Here is a 17,314-nt window from a genome sequence, read left to right as displayed (position 1 = left end):
AAGCCTTTGACAGGATATCGCATACATATATGAGGGATGTCCTCTCCAAAATGGGCTTTGGGGAGGGAATCGGAAATTGGATCAGACTGCTCTACACCAACATTGTCAGTGCAGTCTCAATCAATGGGTGGGAATCAGATAGCTTCCCTGTAAGATCTGGAGTCAGGCAGGGATGCCCCCTCTCACCCGCCTTGTTTGTGTGTTGCATAGAGCCATTTGCCGAATCCATCAGGAAGGATGCGAGCCTGAGAGGGGTGACTATTCCTGGCAGCGGGGGCCTGCAGGTTAAGGCCTCCCTGTACATGGATGACGTCGCTGTTTTCTGCTCGGATCCGCTGTCCGTGCACAGACTCGTGTGCATCTGCGACCAGTTCGAACGGGCCTCGGGGGCCAAGGTAAACCGAGGCAAGAGCGAGGCCATGCTCTTCGGGAACTGGGCCGACCAATCCTCTATCCCCTTCACCGTCAGGACTGACCACCTGAAGGTGCTGGGTATTTGGTTCGGGGGGGCTGGGGCGTGCGCCAAGACCTGGGAGGAGCGGATCAGGAAGATGAGACAGAAACTAGGCAGATGGGGGCAACGGTCGCTCTCCATCGCGGGAAAAAACCTGGTCATCAGGTGTGAGGTACTCTCAGTATTGCTATATGTGGCACAGGTCTGGCCTATCCCCAGGACCTGTGCCGCCGCAGTCACCCGGGCCATCTTCCAATTCATTTGGAGATCAAAGATGGACCGGGTCCGAAGAGACTCAATGTACAAAGACCGGTGCAATGGGGGAAAAAACACGCCCAATGCCACCCTCACCCTGATGGCCACCTTTGTGTGTGGCTGCATCAAGCTGTGCGTGGATCCCCGGTACGCAAACACCAAGTGTCACTACGTACTGAGGTTCTACCTGTCCCCGGTGTTGCGAAGGATGGGCCTGGCCTCGCTGCCGCGGAACGCTCCGAGTAGTTGGACCGTTCCGTATCACCTGTCCTTCGTGGAGATATTTATGAGGAAAAACACCTTTGACCACAAGTCCATCAGGAAGTGGTCAGCACGTAGCGTCCTTGAGACCCTTCGGGAAAAGGAGAGGGCGGATCCTGTCGAGCGGTTCCCTGAGCAGACTGTCAAAGCCATTTGGCAGAATGCCTCATCGCCAGAACTTTCCAACAAGCACCAAGACGTGGCTTGGCTGGTGGTGAGAAGGGCTCTGCCTGTGAGATCCTTTATGCACGCCCGGACTCTCTGCCGCACCGCACGCTGCCCTCGAAGTGGCTGCGGGGGGGACGAGACTGTCACACACCTCCTTCTGGAATGTGCCTATGCAGAGGAAGTCTGGAGAGGAATGCAGTGGTGCTTGTCGAGGTTCGTCCCGAGCAGCGCCGTGACGCGGGACTCCGTGCTCTACGGCCTGTTCCCCGGGACTCACACCGAGACGAACATTAACTGCGCCTGGAGGATCATCAACTCGGTGAAGGACGCTCTCTGGGCGGTCCGAAACCTGTTGATCTTCCAGCTGAAGGAGTTGACCCCGACCGAGTGTTGCAGACTGGCACATTCCAAGGTCCAAGACTACGTGTTGAGGGACGCGCTGAAGCTTGGGGCAGCTGCCGCCAAGGCGCGGTGGGGAAAGACCACCGTGTAAGATCGGCCTGCCGAAAGAAGAACAGGGGGCCCATACAGACGTTTTTTTTTTGGGCTCTGCTGATGCCTCAGCCAAATATATGTATATATACAAGATTGAAAAAATGCACAGGATTGTAAAGGACAAGAATAAAGTCGAATCTGTGTTTGTAAATATGGACATATGTATGGCATGATCCAATGTACAGACCATCAAATCATTTATGAATAAAGTATATTTTTGAAATAAAAAAAAAAAAAAAAAACCACTGTGACTCTGGCGCAGTGTGACTCACTTTGGTCTCCTTACCCGAGGAAGCACAGACCTGCCTCGGAGCGAGTGCAACAAAGTTTAACAGATTGATCTCTGGTGGGGATTATTCTCTGAGCGGTGATTGAGTGGACTAGGCCTTTTGTTCCTCAGAATTTTAAGTGAATGAAATGTGAACGTATTAATGCAACTTACGTCATGGGGAGGGTATTTTCTGTGGACAGGGAGAACTCTGGACCTTAACAATAAACGGCAATCTTCTGGACAATAACCTGGGCCGCCATCGGAAAAGCTAACTTGAGATTTCAGCCTGACAGCAGCGAAGGTAAATTAATTAAACGCATTTCGAACAAAAAGCTGGTCTCAAGCATGCCGTCTCCCGCAGTTAGGAAGGACATCTGCCATTGTTTCCCAGTCTGCGCCTTACACCTGCAGGAATGTGAAACAAGAACGGAAATTGCTGGGGAAACTCAAGAGTTGAAACAATGCAGTGGGAAATGAGAGAAGCTGCATAGCAGTAACTAAGTTAGAAAGCTTGAGATTGCATGGAGTGCCACAGGAAGTAATATAGCTAATTAACAAGCATAGGTGAAGGGCTCAGTGTCTGGGGAATGGGTCTGGGTGGGTTGCGCTTCGGTGGATCGGTATGGGTTGGGTTGAAGGGCCTGTTCCCACACTGTACATTATCTAATCTAATCTAAATTCTGGCAGCATCTGTGGGGAGAAAGCAGAGTCAATGTTTCGAGTCTGGTAACTCTTCTTCAGGACTTTTTACAGCTGGGAGTAAATTATGTTTCCAGCAAACACTAGGTTTGGGCGTTCGTGGTTTGGGGTGGGGGTGGGGGAGGGAACATGGGTGGAAATGAAGCCCAGGGAGAAAGATAGCAAAGAGCAAGGAGACTATCGCAGAGACGCTGAAGAAGTTATAATTGGAAGTGAAAGTAGAAGAGAATGGGTGAGCTGTATCAAAGAAACCCAAGGCACTTTCCAACATTCTGGACTTAGCACTGAGTTCAAAGCCGTCAGTTTGTGAACCCACTTGCATTCCTTGCCTTCCTTTTAGCTTAACTTGTTATATTATCAGTCGTCAAGCCCTCTCTCCCACCCCCACCCCCTTTCAGCGGGGCTGTCTGTTATTTCCCAGTCTGGAAATTAGCAGCATTCTCACATTTCATCTGAACTGTCAACATCCTTTCGCCCTTAGCACTCCACCCCCACCCCCCCATTACGTAAAAACTGCTGCCTCCACACTTCAGTTCTGGTGAAGAAACATCTAGACCCGAAATTTCAGCTTGCGCTATCTCCATGGATGCTGCCCAACTCGCTGTGATCTCTGGTATTTCTTGTTTCCAGAACAGGTTCCAGCATCTGTAGGAATTGACTCCTATTATAAACCCGCTAATAGTCAGCGGGAAATTGAGAAACAAATTTGTAATCTCAGTTATCTGTAAGAACAATAGGGTGAGTATGGGAGGGGATATTTAACTTTCCAAACACAGACTGGGACTGTGTTAAGGGTTTAGATGGAGAGGAATTTGTTAAGTGTGTTCAAGAAAATTTTCTGATTCACTATGTGGATGTACCTACTAGAGAAGGTGCAAAACTTGACCTACTCTTGGGAAATAAGGCAGGGTAGTTGACTGAGGTGTCAGTGGGAGAGTAATTTGGGGCCAGTGACCATAGTTCTGTTAGTTTTGGAATAGTGATGGAAAAGGTTAGACCAGATCGAAATGTTGAAGTTTTAAATTGGAGAAAGGCGAATTTTGAAGGTAATAGGCAAGAACTTTCAAAAGTTAATTGAGGGCAGGTGTTCGCAGGTAAAGGGATGGCTGGAAAATGGAAAACCTTCAGAAATGAGATCACAAGAGTCCAGAGACCATACATTACTCTTTGGGTGAAAGGAAAGGCTGCAAGGTATAGGGAAAATGCTAGATGACAAAAGAAATTGAGGGTTTGGTTCAGAAAAAGAAGGAAGCATATGTTAGGTACAGACAGGAGAGATCGAGTGAATCCTTAGATATAAAGGCAGTATGAGTATATTAAGAGGGAAATCAGGAGGGCAAAAAGACAACATGAGACAGCTTTGGCAAATAGAGTTAAAGTGAATCCAAAAGGTGTTTACAAAAATATTAAGGACATGCGAGGTGCTGCATTTTGGGAAAGCAAATCTTACTGGACTTATGCACTTAATGGTAAGGTCCTAGGGAGTGTTACTGAACAAAGAGACCTTGGAGTGCAGGTTTATAGTTCCTTGACAGTGGAGTCACATGTAGATAGGATAGTGAAGAAGGTGTTTGGTATGCTTCCCTTTATTGGTCAGAGTATTGAATACAGGAATTGGGAGGTCATGTTGCGGCTGTACAGGACATTGGTTAGGCCATGTTTGGAATATTGTGTGCAATTCTGTTCTCTTTCCTATCGAAAGGATGTTATGAAACTTGAAAGGGTTCAGAAAAGATTTACAAAGATGTTGCCAGGGTTGGAGGATTTGAGCTGTAGGGAAAGTTTTTATAGGCTAGGGCTGTTTTCCTTGGAGCATTGGAGGCTGAGGGGTGACCTGATGGAGGTGTAAAGTCAAGAATGGCATGGATAGAATAAATCGACAAGGGGTGGGGGAGTCCGGAACTAGAGAGTAGAGGTTCAAGGTGAGAGGGGAAATATATAAAAGGGACCTAAGGGGCAAGTTTTTCATGCAAAGGGTGGTGGGTGTCTAGTATGGGCTGCCCGAAGAAGTGGTGGAGGCTAGTGCAATTGCAATAATTAAAAGACATCTGGATGGGTATCGGAATAGGAAGGGTTTAGAGGGATATGGGCCGGTACTGGCAGGTGGGACTAGACTGAGTTGGCATATCTGGTCAGTGTGGATAAGTTGGTGCAAATGGTCTGTTTCCATGCTATACATCTCTATGACTCTATAATGTGATACCACTATTTAGGTAAGGAAAAACCAGCGAACTATAGACCAGTGAGCCTGATATTGGTGATGAGCAATTTCATGCAGGGAATCCTGAAGGAAGGGATTGACATGGGTTTGGAAAAGCAAGGCCTGATTAAGGATAGTAAACATGGCTTTGTGCATGGTAAATTGTACCCCACCATTTTGATTGAGTTTTTGAAGAAATGAGGAAGAGGATTGATGAGGGCAGAGTGTTTGATGGGATCCAAATGGACTTCAGTAAGGCGTTCATTAAGTTTCCTCATGGTTACTGGGTAGTAAGGTTAGATTACATGGAATACATGGAAAACTAGCCATTTGAATACAGAACTGGCTCAAAGGTCAAAGACATGGTGGTAGTGGCTTGCTTTTCAAACTGGAGGCCTGTAACCAGTGTTGCGTCACAAGGATTGCTGCAGCGTCCACTGCTCTTTGTCATTAATGCAAATAATTTGGATGTGAACATAGGTATGTATGCAGTAAATAAGTTCACACATTTGCTGATGACACCAAAATTGGAGGTGTAGTGGATAGTGGAAAATGGGACTAGATTAATTTAGTATGTCTGGTTGGCATGGACAAGTTGGACTGAAAGGTCTGTTTCTGTGCTGTACATCCCTATAACTCTATGATAATCTCTCACCTTAAGAGAGACCTCTTAAGGTGTAAAGTAGTGGTTGTGTCCCCACACCTGGACCAGGAGGCCCAGTTTTAAATCCCACCTGCTCCAGAGGTGTGTAATAAAATCTCTGAATAGTTATTGAGGAAAAATAGCAGAAATAAACTTGTCCAATTTTACTGGTCCGGTTTCCCCCAGAACTAGTCCCAATTCCCCAGGAATCTGCCCTTGCACCATCTCTTCAGAAATGGATTCATCGTCTACAGTCCATCTCTAATTCTTCATTAGGTTGCATTCGTATCCTTTCCTGTCGCCTTACCGGTTCCTCCAGAGGGTTTGTCATTACTGTAGCAGTGTGTTCAGTCTGCAGCTAAGTCCAAAGGTAAAGATCTGTCCCCATTCCCCCACCCGCCCCGTCCCCCCGCCACCCTTTCAGTCCCTCCCTCAATGCTTACACTCCAGGCACCTTCACTCCCACTTCCTCCCTCATGGATAGAGTTTAACTTCCCAGTTTCTCCTCCCTGTGAAAAGGTTGAGAGCACAAAGAGAACTGTAAGATCATTATTCTCTCGAGCATTGTGATGGAATCTGAGGGTGGATCACTAAACTGAATGTGTTCAGTACAGTAACTCAGAAATTGAAACCAGTTTGAATCAGATTGTGAACATGGCTTCCAGACAGCAGTACCAGAGACTGACCGAGGAGACAATTTGTCCCATTTGTTTGGATTTTTTCAAGGATTCGGTAATACTGGATTGTGGACACAACGTCTGTTGTTCCTGTATCACCCAGAGTTGGGGAAAGAAGAAAAACCCCTCTCCAGACTGTAGAGAGAGGTTTCTGGAAAGATACCGCAGGTTAAATTGGGCCTTAGCGAATCTGGCCGAGGGGGCTTGAAAGTTAAAGCTAGTTTGAAAGAGAAGGAAAGTAAACCTCACTGTGAGAAACATCAGCGAGAACTGGGGCTGTTTTGTGAAACTGACAAAAAATTGATCTGTGAAATGTGTCACTGCACCAAAACACAGACAGCAGTGCTTCCTACAGATTAAAGAAGCTGTTGAACTCTACAAGGTAAAGGGGAAATATTTACAAAGACTGAAATTTTTGTCAAAGCAGAAAAGAGCTGACGTTTTGAGTCTAACTGACCCGTTAGGGTGACGTTTCGAGTTTAGGATCAGTTAGACTCGAAACATCAGCTCTTTTCTCTCCTTACAGATGCTGCCAGACCTGCTGAGATTTACCAGCATTTTCTCTTTTGGTTTCAGATTCCAGCATCTGCAGTAATTTGCTTTTATATTACTGAGACTTTTGTCACTGTTCAAGGGCTGACACTTTAATTTTGCGATTTTCTCTCCCAATTCCAGGAGTAGCTGAAATCTTCCTTAGATTCTCTCACGGAGAAGAAATCGGCGGTTCTACAAACGGAACTGAACCAGAAACAGCAGATTTCAGAAGTGAAGGTGAGGTTTCCCTGTGCTGATTTTCTGGGATCTCGTTAGTTTTGTTCCCTTTATCGCGGGACATTAATGAGGTTTCACATTTCATTTGGTAGGAACAGGCGAGCAGTCTGCAAACTCACATCACATCCGAGTTCACTAAAATGCACCAGATTCTCACTGAGAAAGAGCAGCGTTTACTCAGAGATCTCAGGAAAGAAGAGGAGAGGGTTGTCAAAGCAATGAAGGAAAGCCTTCGAAAGATTCAGGAGAATTTGAATTCTATTGAGGAGAAACTCTCAAAGTTGCACGAGCAGATGGAGTAAACGGATGAGCTGATATTTCTGAGGGTGAGTATTGCCAGTCTGTTCCGTGAAACATCACCTAGTTATAGAGTCAGAGATGTACGGCACAGAAATAGTCCAACTCACCCATGCCGACCAGATATCCTAACCTAATCCATTCCCATTTGCCAGCACTTGGTTCACATTCCTCTAAATCCTTCCTATTGATGTACCTGTCCAGATGCATTTTAAATGTTGCACTTGTACCAGCCTCCACCACTTCTTCTGGCAGCTCATTCCAAAGACACATAACCCTCTGTGTGAAAAAGTTGCCCCTTAGATCTCTTTTATCTCTTTCCCCTCTCATCCCATACCTACATCCTCTAGTTCTGGACTCCCGCACCCCCGGGAAATATTCCTTGTCTATTTATCCTATCCATGCCTTCATGATTATATAAACCTCTATTAGATCACCCCTCAGCCTCCAATGCTGCAGGGAAAAAGTCTCTAGGCTATTCAACATCTTTGTCTAGCTCAAATCCTCGATCTCCGGCAATATCCCTGTAAACGTTTTCTGAACCCTTTCAAGTTTTACAACATCCTTCCAGTAGGAAGGAGAGCAGAGTTGTGTGCAATATTCTAAAAGTGGCCTAACCAATGTCTTGTACAGCCACAACATGACCTCCAAACTCTATACTTGGTGGCCTGAATAATAAAGGGAAGTATACCAAATGCCTTCTTCACTATCCTATCAAACTGTGATTCTACTTTCAAGGAACTATGAACCTTCACTCCAAGGTGTCTATGTTCAGAAACACTCTCCAGGAACATACCACTATGTGTATAAGTCCTGCTCTGATTTGTTTCTTCAAAGTGCAGCACCTTGCATTTATTGAAATTAAACTGCACCTGCCAATCCTCAGCCCATTTGTCCATCTGAACAGAAATAACTGATGGGAAAACAACAATGGGATAAGGATCAGATGGGCCAATGGGCTGAGAATTCGCAAATGGAGTTTAATTTAGATAAATGTGAGGTGCTAAATTTTGGGAAAGCAAATCTTAGCAGAACTTATACACTTAATGGTAAAGTCCTAGGGAGTGTTGCTGAACAAAGAGACCTTGGAGAGCAGGTTCATAGCTTCTTGAAAGTGGAGTCTCAGGTAGATAGGATAGTGAAGAAGGCATTTGGTATGCTTTCCTTTATTGAGCAGAGTACTGAGTACAGGAGTTGGGACATCACGTGACAGCTGCATTGGACATTGGTTCGGTCACTTTTGGAATATAGCATGCAATTCTGGTCTCCTTCCTATCGGGAGGATGTGTGAAACTTGAAAGGGTGCAGAAACGATTTACAGGATGTTGCCAGGTTTGAAGGATTTGAGTGAGAGGGAGAGGTTGAATAGACTCGGGCTGTTTTCCCTGGAGCATCGGAGGCTGAGGGATGATCTTTAGAGGCTTATAAAATCATGAAAGGCATGGATAAGGTAAATAGACAAAGTATTTTCCCTGGGGTGAGGGGAATCCAGAACTAGAGGGCGTAGGTTTAGAGTGAGAGGGGAAAGATATAAAAGAGATCGAAGGGGCACCTTTTTCATGCAAAGGTGGTAAATGTATGCAATGAGCTGCCAGAGGATGTGATGGAGGCTAGTACAATTGCAACACTTAAAAGGCATCTGGATGGGTATTTGAATAGGAAGGGTTTGGAAGGATATGGGGCAGGTACTGCCAGGTGGGACTAGATTGGGTTGGGATATCTGGTCGGCATGGACTAGTTGGGCCAAAGGGTCTGTTTCCATGCTGTGCATCTCTATAACTCTTAATGTTACACTAATGTTGCTCACCTGAATGGATAGGAGGAAAATTAAACTTGGTTTTTGTCTGAATGGTTCTGACATTGTCATGATACAGAAACTGCTCCCACACTCTCTGCAGAATCACAGTAACACCGAGATCCTCCAGCAAATAGGTTGTGAGGTTGATATTCATTTTGTTATTATCTCGGTGTTCCCCAAGTTTAACAATCTCATGCTCTCACTGTCATCCAGTTCCCATTCCATGTGGGTGTGGCTGGTACAGTGGGACTGTCAGTGTCTGTGAGTGGGACTGATGGTCAGTTCCAGTTTATTTTACCCTCTTCTCAATCTTCCTTTCAAAATGTGTCACTTTCCACTTCCATGTTGTGTCTGCTCATTTCAGTTGTCTCTGTCTGTCGTCTCCTGAAATCTGTTACTGCCATCCTCAATGTTTGTGATTCATTTCTTTCAGGAGGCAGAAGAGAAGGTAGGGCATGCTCTTTCCTGAAACTCTGTACAATTTGCTCAATAACTCAAGGATGGGTTATTATGGGTTTATTTCCTGGTTATTTTTGCTGCTTTAAAATATTATTTAACTCCATTTGTGGTTCACATTCAAGGTGGTTCATATTAACTGTCCATCGGTCCTTTGGCAACTCTCTGTTGGCCAGAGAAGAATTGAAAATTATTGCCAATGCCCCTGCTATTTTCAGTCTAGCCTCATTCAATGGCACGAGAGTTTGTGTTTCAATTTAGATTTTATTGTCATGTGTTCTCAAGTACAGAAGTAAAGGAATATGATGAATAGTACATGATGTTGCCACACAAAGTACCATCTTAGCGACAAAGGTGCTTAGTCTCTCTGTTACTTTTTGGAAATGTTTCTAACAATGTTAAAAATGTAAGTATTACAGACCTTCATAGAATAAGTAGAATAAATTATGAAATAAGGTAATAAATAGTTTTAGATATTTTCAGCTTTTTCCTTTGTTTCACAAGCTCTTTTCATGTTACCGCAATAGCACAGGCTGCACTTTTATCATCTCCTGTGGTGTGCAATGTCTAGTAACTAATCTCTTATCAGGATATGGTTTTTTGTCTTTCCATGATGTGGTTTTCCACCTGGAATTTTGCATTTCCAAGTTGTGTTTGTTTGGTTATGGAAACAAATTTTTTCGCTTAATTTTCTCCCTCATTTGCTGAATGACAAAACATGCTGAAACCTGACTAGATAAATTATTTATAACTTATTCTAACAAAGTGCAATTTGCTAACACGAATTGCCTGATATTTGCACGATTAGCGATAACAATTGGACATCACCAGCAGATGGTGCCTTGTCTCTTGGAACGTACAATGGGCCTTACAGTACACAATTTGGAGACAAGTGATGGATGAAATTAACCCGGGTAAAACACAGTATAGTATTCCTGATTGTAAATCCAGCTGACACCTGTAACACAATATTAGCTGAAAAATATATTTTCACTTGAAGGCTTGTGTTAACAGACCTCTCGTGTGGATGGAATTAGACAGAAGGGGCAGCAGAAACTCTCTACTCTGATGAGGAGGTGCCTGTGTTAGACTGGGGTGGACATAGTTAAAAAAAAATTTAACTCTGTCTATTCTAGTCACTGGAGGCTGTGATGATCCTTTTGAAGTTTCCAAGGTTCAAAACAACAGTGAACAACATTCATGTGCTTAACACGAGCACAAGTTCTAAAACATTGTGCAGATATATGACAACTTCAATAATGGTGAGTAACAAGGTCTTTTGGAGATATTGAGGCTGATAGATGGATCCCACTGACTGAGCAGTAAAGCTCCTGATCTCTTCATGAATTTGACCAGCATTCAAATTATTCTGATATTTGGGCTTCAGTACAACATTCCTCTCAGTTTTCCATGGATTTGTAGTGTGGAAAGATGTTGGGTGGTCCCTGATGAATGGGTGGCAAATAATCTGTTCTTGCTTCCAGTGAGGAGAGAGTTTCATTGGAAGTGACAGTAACATGGGGTCATGGAGGGAGAAAGGAAACTGAGCATTTAACTGTCTTTAGGCTTTGTTCTGATCTGCAGATGTGCTGCTGCTTTTTACTGAGAATGTTTTCTCTGCCCACATTCTGGTCTATTTGCCCCTGTCCTGTTTAACTGCTGCCTACTGTTTCCCACACAAGCTCTGTTTTATTGGGCCTGTCTCCTCATGGCCAATCCAAGATTCTTTCCAGATTTTAGCAACCCAAGCTCTAACAACCCATCCTGCATTTCTCTGTTTTTGGAATTATTCCTCAACTTACAAAGTGCTTCAATATTCTTGAGGTTCTTGATTACCACAGGGGATCAAAAGGTATGGGGAAGATAGAGGAATGGGTCTGAGAACCATATCACCACGATCATAGCAGAGCAGACCTGAAGGGTCAAACAGCCTAATTCCACTCCAATGTTGCATGGTTTTATGATCTCACTTGATTAATTCTGAAATCCATGCCCATCTCCATCACCTATTTGAACCACACAAGTCAGATTTTACCCACGCTGAGAGCTCCACAATAGTCTTAATGTTGGATGTGGGGCCAGGATTTGCTTCCAATCACTAACTGCTGGTGGGATGGGGAAGTACCATGTTTCTTTAAAATGATTCGACAGACACGATGTGCTGAATGGATTTTATACGAGATGATTCTAATCTCTCCCTTCCAATCCCACTCCATCCACTACCCATTCTTCCCTGCTCTTCCAGCATCACTGTCTCCCATTCCCCGAGTCGTCTTATCCCTTCCCCTGCACTTGCTAACCCCCTGTTCTTCTTTCTCCTTCCCTCATCCACCCATCCCACTGAACTTCCACAATATTTCTTACCCTTCCTCACCTCCTGCACACTTGCTAACTCCTCCCCTTTCTTCCAACCCCCTCCCTCCTTTCCTTCACATGTTTCCTTTCCCCACTCTTCATCCATTCTTCTTTTCACACTCTCCCATTAATACTTCTCCCTGCTCTTCCCCCCCGCCCCCATCTCCCCTACCCCCTTTTTCTGATCTACCCCAACTCATCCTACCATCCAAGCCTGCTCTTCCTTCTCTCATATCCTGGTCTACAATCTCCTCCACCTCGTCCCCTTTTTCTCCCTGCCCAACCCTTCCCCACTCCCAAACTTCCATCTCTTTCCCCATCTTTCCATCATCTAGAGACAAGGACCTGTGGACACAGCCTTAGAATTAGAGGGGGTAAATTCAGAACAGAAATGCGGAGACATTTCTTCAGCCAGAGAGTGGTGGGCCTGTGGAATTCATTGCCGCAGAGTGCAGTGGAGGCCGGGACGCTAAATGTCTTCAAGGCAGAGATTGATAGATTCTTGTTGTCTCGGGGAATTAAGGGCTACGGGGAGAATGCGGGTAAGTGGAGTTGCAGCGCCCTGCAGCCATGATTGAATGGCGGAGTGGACTCGATGGGCCGAATGGCCTTACTTCCACTCCTATGTCTTATGGCCTTATGTCTTATCTCCCATGCAGCATTGTCCCTTCCTGCTCCCCATTTCTGCTCTTCCTACCTTCCTTCCTCTCACACAATATTATTTTCCCTCCACTCAACCAATCTTCCTTCCCCATCACTCCACCGTTTTACCACCCCTCAAAATTTCCATCCCACACTTGCCTCCCCTCCCCCATTCTTTCACCCTCCTCTCTTGCTTCCTCTCCAACAAACTTTCTGGTCCTTCCCTTCCTCCATTCTCCATATACCATCCCATTCCTCTCTATTCCCTCCCCCAGTCCCGAAACATTTCCGAATTTTTGCACCACGTCCCACTCTCTGTACACCCACACCACACCATTCTGCCTTCCACCCCTCCCCACCCCAATGTTCCTTCAAGCTACCCATTTTTCCCAAGTCCTCCCCCACTCTTCCTTGCCCCATCCCACTCTTCCTACTCCAACCTCCTCCCCATACTCAAGGACACCTCTTCCAACTGCTCCCTCGACCATGACCCCACCCCCCATCACCAAACCATTATCTTCCAGACCATACAGAACCTCATCACCTCAGGAGATCTCCCACCCACAGCTTCCAACCTCATAGTCCGGGAACCCCGCACTGCCCGGTTCTACCTCCTTCCCAAGATCCACAAGCCTGACCACCCTGGCCGACCCATTGTCTCAGCATGCTCCTGCCCCACTGAACTCATCTCTACCTACCTCGACACTGTCCTATCCCCCCCTAGTCCAGGAACTCCCCACATACGTTCGAGACACCACCCACGCCCTCCACCTCCTCCAAGACCTCCATTTCCCCGGCCCCCAACGCCTTATCTACACCATGGATATCCAATCCCTCTACGTCTCCATTCGCCATGACCAAGGCCTCCAAGCCCTCCATTTTTTTAACTCTCCAGATGTCCCCAACAGTACCCTTCCACTGACACTCTCATTCATTTGGCCGAACTGGTCCTCACCCTTAACAATTTCTCCTTTGAATCCTCCCACTTCCTCCAGACCAAAGGCGTAGCCATGGGCACATGTATGGGCCCCAGCTATGCCTGTCTCTTTGTTGGCTATGTAGAACAGTTGATATTCCGTAATTACACCGGCACCACTCCCCACCTCTTCCTCCGCTACATTGATGACTGCATTGGCGCCACCTCGTGCTCCCGCGAGGAGGTTGAGCAATTCATCAACTTCACCAACACATTCCACCCTGACCTTAAATTTACCTGGGCCATCTCTGACACCTCCCTCCCCTTCCTGGACCTCTCCATCTCCATTAGTGACGACCGACTTGACACTGACATTTTTTTACAAACCCACCGACTCCCATAGCTACCTGGATTACACCTCTTCCCACCCTATCTCTTGCAAAAATGCCATCCCGTATTCCCAATTTCTCCGCCTCCGCCGTATCTGCTCCCAGGAGGACCAGTTCCACCATAGAACACACCAGATGGCCTCCTTCTTTAGAGACCGCAATTTCCCTTCCCACGTGGTTAAAGATGCCCTCCAATGCATCTCGTCCACATCCCGCACCTCCGCCCTCAGACCCCACCCCTCCAACCGTAACAAGGACAGAACACCCCTGGTGCTCACCTTCCACCCTACAAACCTTTGCATCAACCAAATCATCCGCCGACATTTCCGCCACCTCCAAAAAGACCCCACAACCAGGGATATATTTCCCTCCCCACCCCTTTCCGCCTTCCGCAAAGACCGTTCCCTCCGTGACTACCTGGTCAGGTCCACACCCCCTACGACCCACCCTCCCATTCTGGCACTTTCCCCTGCCACCGCAGGAACTGTAAAACCTGTGCCCACACCTCCTCCCTCACCTCTATCCAAGGCCCTAAAGGAGCCTTCCACATCCATCAAAGTTTCACCTGCACATCCACTAATATCATTTATTGTATCCGTTGCTCCCAATGTGGTCTCCTCTACATTGGGGAGACTGGGTGCCTCCTAGCAGAGCGCTTTTGGGAACATCTCCGAGACACCCGCACCAATCAACCAAACCACCCCATGGCCCAACATTTCAACTCCCCCTCCCACTCTGCCGAGGACATGGAGGTCCTGGGCCTCCTTCACCACCGCTCCCTCACCACCAGACGCCTGGAGGAAGAACGCCTCATCTTCTGCCTCGGAACACTTCAACCCCAGGGCATCAATGTGGACTTCAACAGCTTCCTCATTTCCCCTTCCCCCACCTCATCCTAGTTTCAAACTTCCAGCTCAGTAACTGTCTCCTTGACTTGCCCGGACTTGTCCGACCTGCCTATCTTCTTTTCCACCTATCCACTCCACCCTCTCCTCCTTGACCTATCACCTTCATCTCCTCCCCCACTCACCCATTGTACTCTATGCTACTCTCTCCCCACCCCCACCCTCCTCTAGCTTATCTCTCCACACTTCAGGCTCACTGCCTTTATTCCTGATGAAGGGCTTTTGCCCGAAACGTCGATTTCGCTGCTCGTTGGATGCTGCCTGAACTGCTGTGCTCTTCCAGCACCACTAATCCTGTATTCATACACATTGTATCTATTATTCCCTCTCTCTGACGGTGCTATTTGATCTCTCCCCCAGCTCCAGCCTGTCTGACTCTGGATGCTAACACAGCCCATCCCCTGGCTCATCCTGTCTGAGGACCGGACCAGTGTGAGACTCTGACACGGAGCAGCCGCTCCCTGACTCCCCGGAGAGATTTGATCCCTTGTTGTTTGTGTTGGGATCAGAAGGGTCCATATAAAGGGGGCACAACTGGGAGGTGGAGGTGGGGGAGAAGAACTGGTGGATTCTGGGAGTGGCCCGGGAGTCTGTGAAGAGGAAACGGGGGATTCAGACTGAACCCGGAGACCGGACTGTGGGTTTGTATCTCAGAGATGGTTATTTTGCCGCCACCTCCCCCTCATTAACCCTCCTCTCTCCGAGCACGAATCCCCGGAAAATCAGTGTTTTCCTGGACTATGAGGGGGGACAGGTGTCATTTTACAATGCGGACACCATGCCCCATCTCCACACTTTCACCCACACTTTCACTGAGAGGATCTTTCCCATCTTCAATCCGGGAGGGAATGACGGCGGGAAAAACTCCGCCCCGCTGACAATCTGCGGGATTAAAGGGCACTGACAGATCCATCCCATAATTTCACCCCGTCCCCCTGCCTCCTCCCAGCTGTAAACTGATGGGGGTCAGTCTCAGTCTGGGGGAAAGAGGGAGGGGCAGAGAAGAAACAAATAGAAGCTCAATTGTCGAGAGGGACTGACTGGGTAGAATGAGCTGTGAGCTGCAGGAACCCGGGGACTTTCCTGCCTGTAATGTTGCTCCACAGGCGGGAGGTGGCGCTACATGACGGTGTTGGAGATGAATCAGTCAGTGGGTCTCAGATTGGACTCAGCGGGGTAGGGGGAAGGGGGATCTAATTTATTTCACTTCAGAGGCAGTGGGATCTTTCCAGAGCGGGACACCAGATCATGTCACTGCAAGGCGGAGAGAGACAGTGAGATCCAGAAAGAGGTGGGGAAGTGAAGGCAATGAATACAAGGAATTCCTTGAGTCACTGTTGTTCCCACTTTCACGGTGATGAGGTGGTCTTGGTTTCCAGTGGACCGAGGTTCAAATCTTTGAAATTTGGACAAGTGAGTAAATTTGAATGGTTTAGCTGGCTTCCACACAACTCCCAACACACAGCAATGTAGATGACTCTTAATGCCAGCTGGGCATTCAATTCTACTTTTCTGAGCAACACCAACACGAACATCTCATCAATGGTTATATCAAAGAAGACTGGAGGGGAGACCAGTTGCTGTTGTCATTCACATCACTCTTCAGTGTGGAGTCAGGTAGTGAGCAAGTGCCATTCCCATGTTGCGTGGCCTACTGAGTGCTTCCATCATTTTCTGTTGTTATTAATGGCTCATTGGTTTGATTCATATAATTATGATAGCACTGTCAGTTAGTTAAACTTAAAATTCTCAATCTATTACAATAATGTGAGTGACTGGATAATGCTGACCGTTGAACTGGATCTGCCCAGGTTTGTAAATATTAATCAGAACATCATGTTCAAGTGGGTGCTCTAATAAAATCGATGGTAAGGAAACTTATGTTTATGGGATATCTCCTGCTGTGAATATTGTTGATAATCTGTACTGAATGTGCTACAGAAATTGATTTGGGTATGTACACCATTCATGTATAATGTGGAACCACATGAAACACAGTGGTTTAAGTGAATTTAAGTGAGTATTCATTGGTCTCTGGATTTTGTGATCAGTCTCATCACCTGTTTACTTCAGTGAAATCATCCTTAAATCATGATGATGTAATTACTTGTTTTTTACAAAGTATTAAAGCACTCTTGTTAAACTGCAGGCTCAGGCAGAAGAGATCACATTGAGAGTATATAATTCAGGGCATTTGGAGGCAGCATGGTAATTTGGAGGTAGTGTGAGAATAGAACTGGCTAATGTTTTGTTTCCCCATCTTAAAAGATTGAATTTCAGTCACTTGAGTCATGAAAAGGTCGCTGATCCAGCTGACTGAGGGACAGTTATCTCCTGAAGCCTGAACAGGGTCTCGATAGGTGGTGATTACTGTTAAAAATTCAATACACCTGAGTCAGCTCTATTTAACGAATGAATGATTTTATTATCACCTATATGTTACAGTGCAAATACAGTAAAATGCAGTGAAAAACTTCCACTGTCCACTGGTACCATTTTGCATAGTTTACAATAATTTACAATACAGAGTCCATAACTGTTTCACAACCGCCAACAACAGATCCACTCAACGTCCAAGTCACCAGTCTTTGGATTCCATCATTTGGCGCTGGGCCTAACTCGCTTATTCAGGCTCCCATGCTCACCCCTCTGCCAGCCACCT

At 46.4% G+C, this 17,314-nt stretch overlaps 1 protein-coding gene across 1 annotated transcript in view; it reads left to right on the top strand.

Moving 5' to 3' along the window:
• The first annotated feature begins 1,880 nt into the window (after positions 1-1,880).
• LOC140455115 (E3 ubiquitin-protein ligase TRIM39-like) overlaps positions 1,881-17,314 on the top strand; it is a 60,829-nt gene continuing 45,395 nt past the window's right edge. The window contains exons 1-2 of the mRNA XM_072549773.1: positions 1,881-2,205; positions 6,799-6,894. The gene's annotated coding sequence lies outside the window, so the exon portion shown is untranslated. The remainder of the gene's footprint in view (positions 2,206-6,798; positions 6,895-17,314) is intronic.

This window comes from Chiloscyllium punctatum, chromosome 30 (assembly GCF_047496795.1).
Source record: "Chiloscyllium punctatum isolate Juve2018m chromosome 30, sChiPun1.3, whole genome shotgun sequence".
Lineage (NCBI taxonomy): Eukaryota > Metazoa > Chordata > Chondrichthyes > Orectolobiformes > Hemiscylliidae > Chiloscyllium > Chiloscyllium punctatum.
Note: the sequence above shows the minus strand (reverse complement) of the source record. Positions and strands in the feature narration are given on the sequence as shown.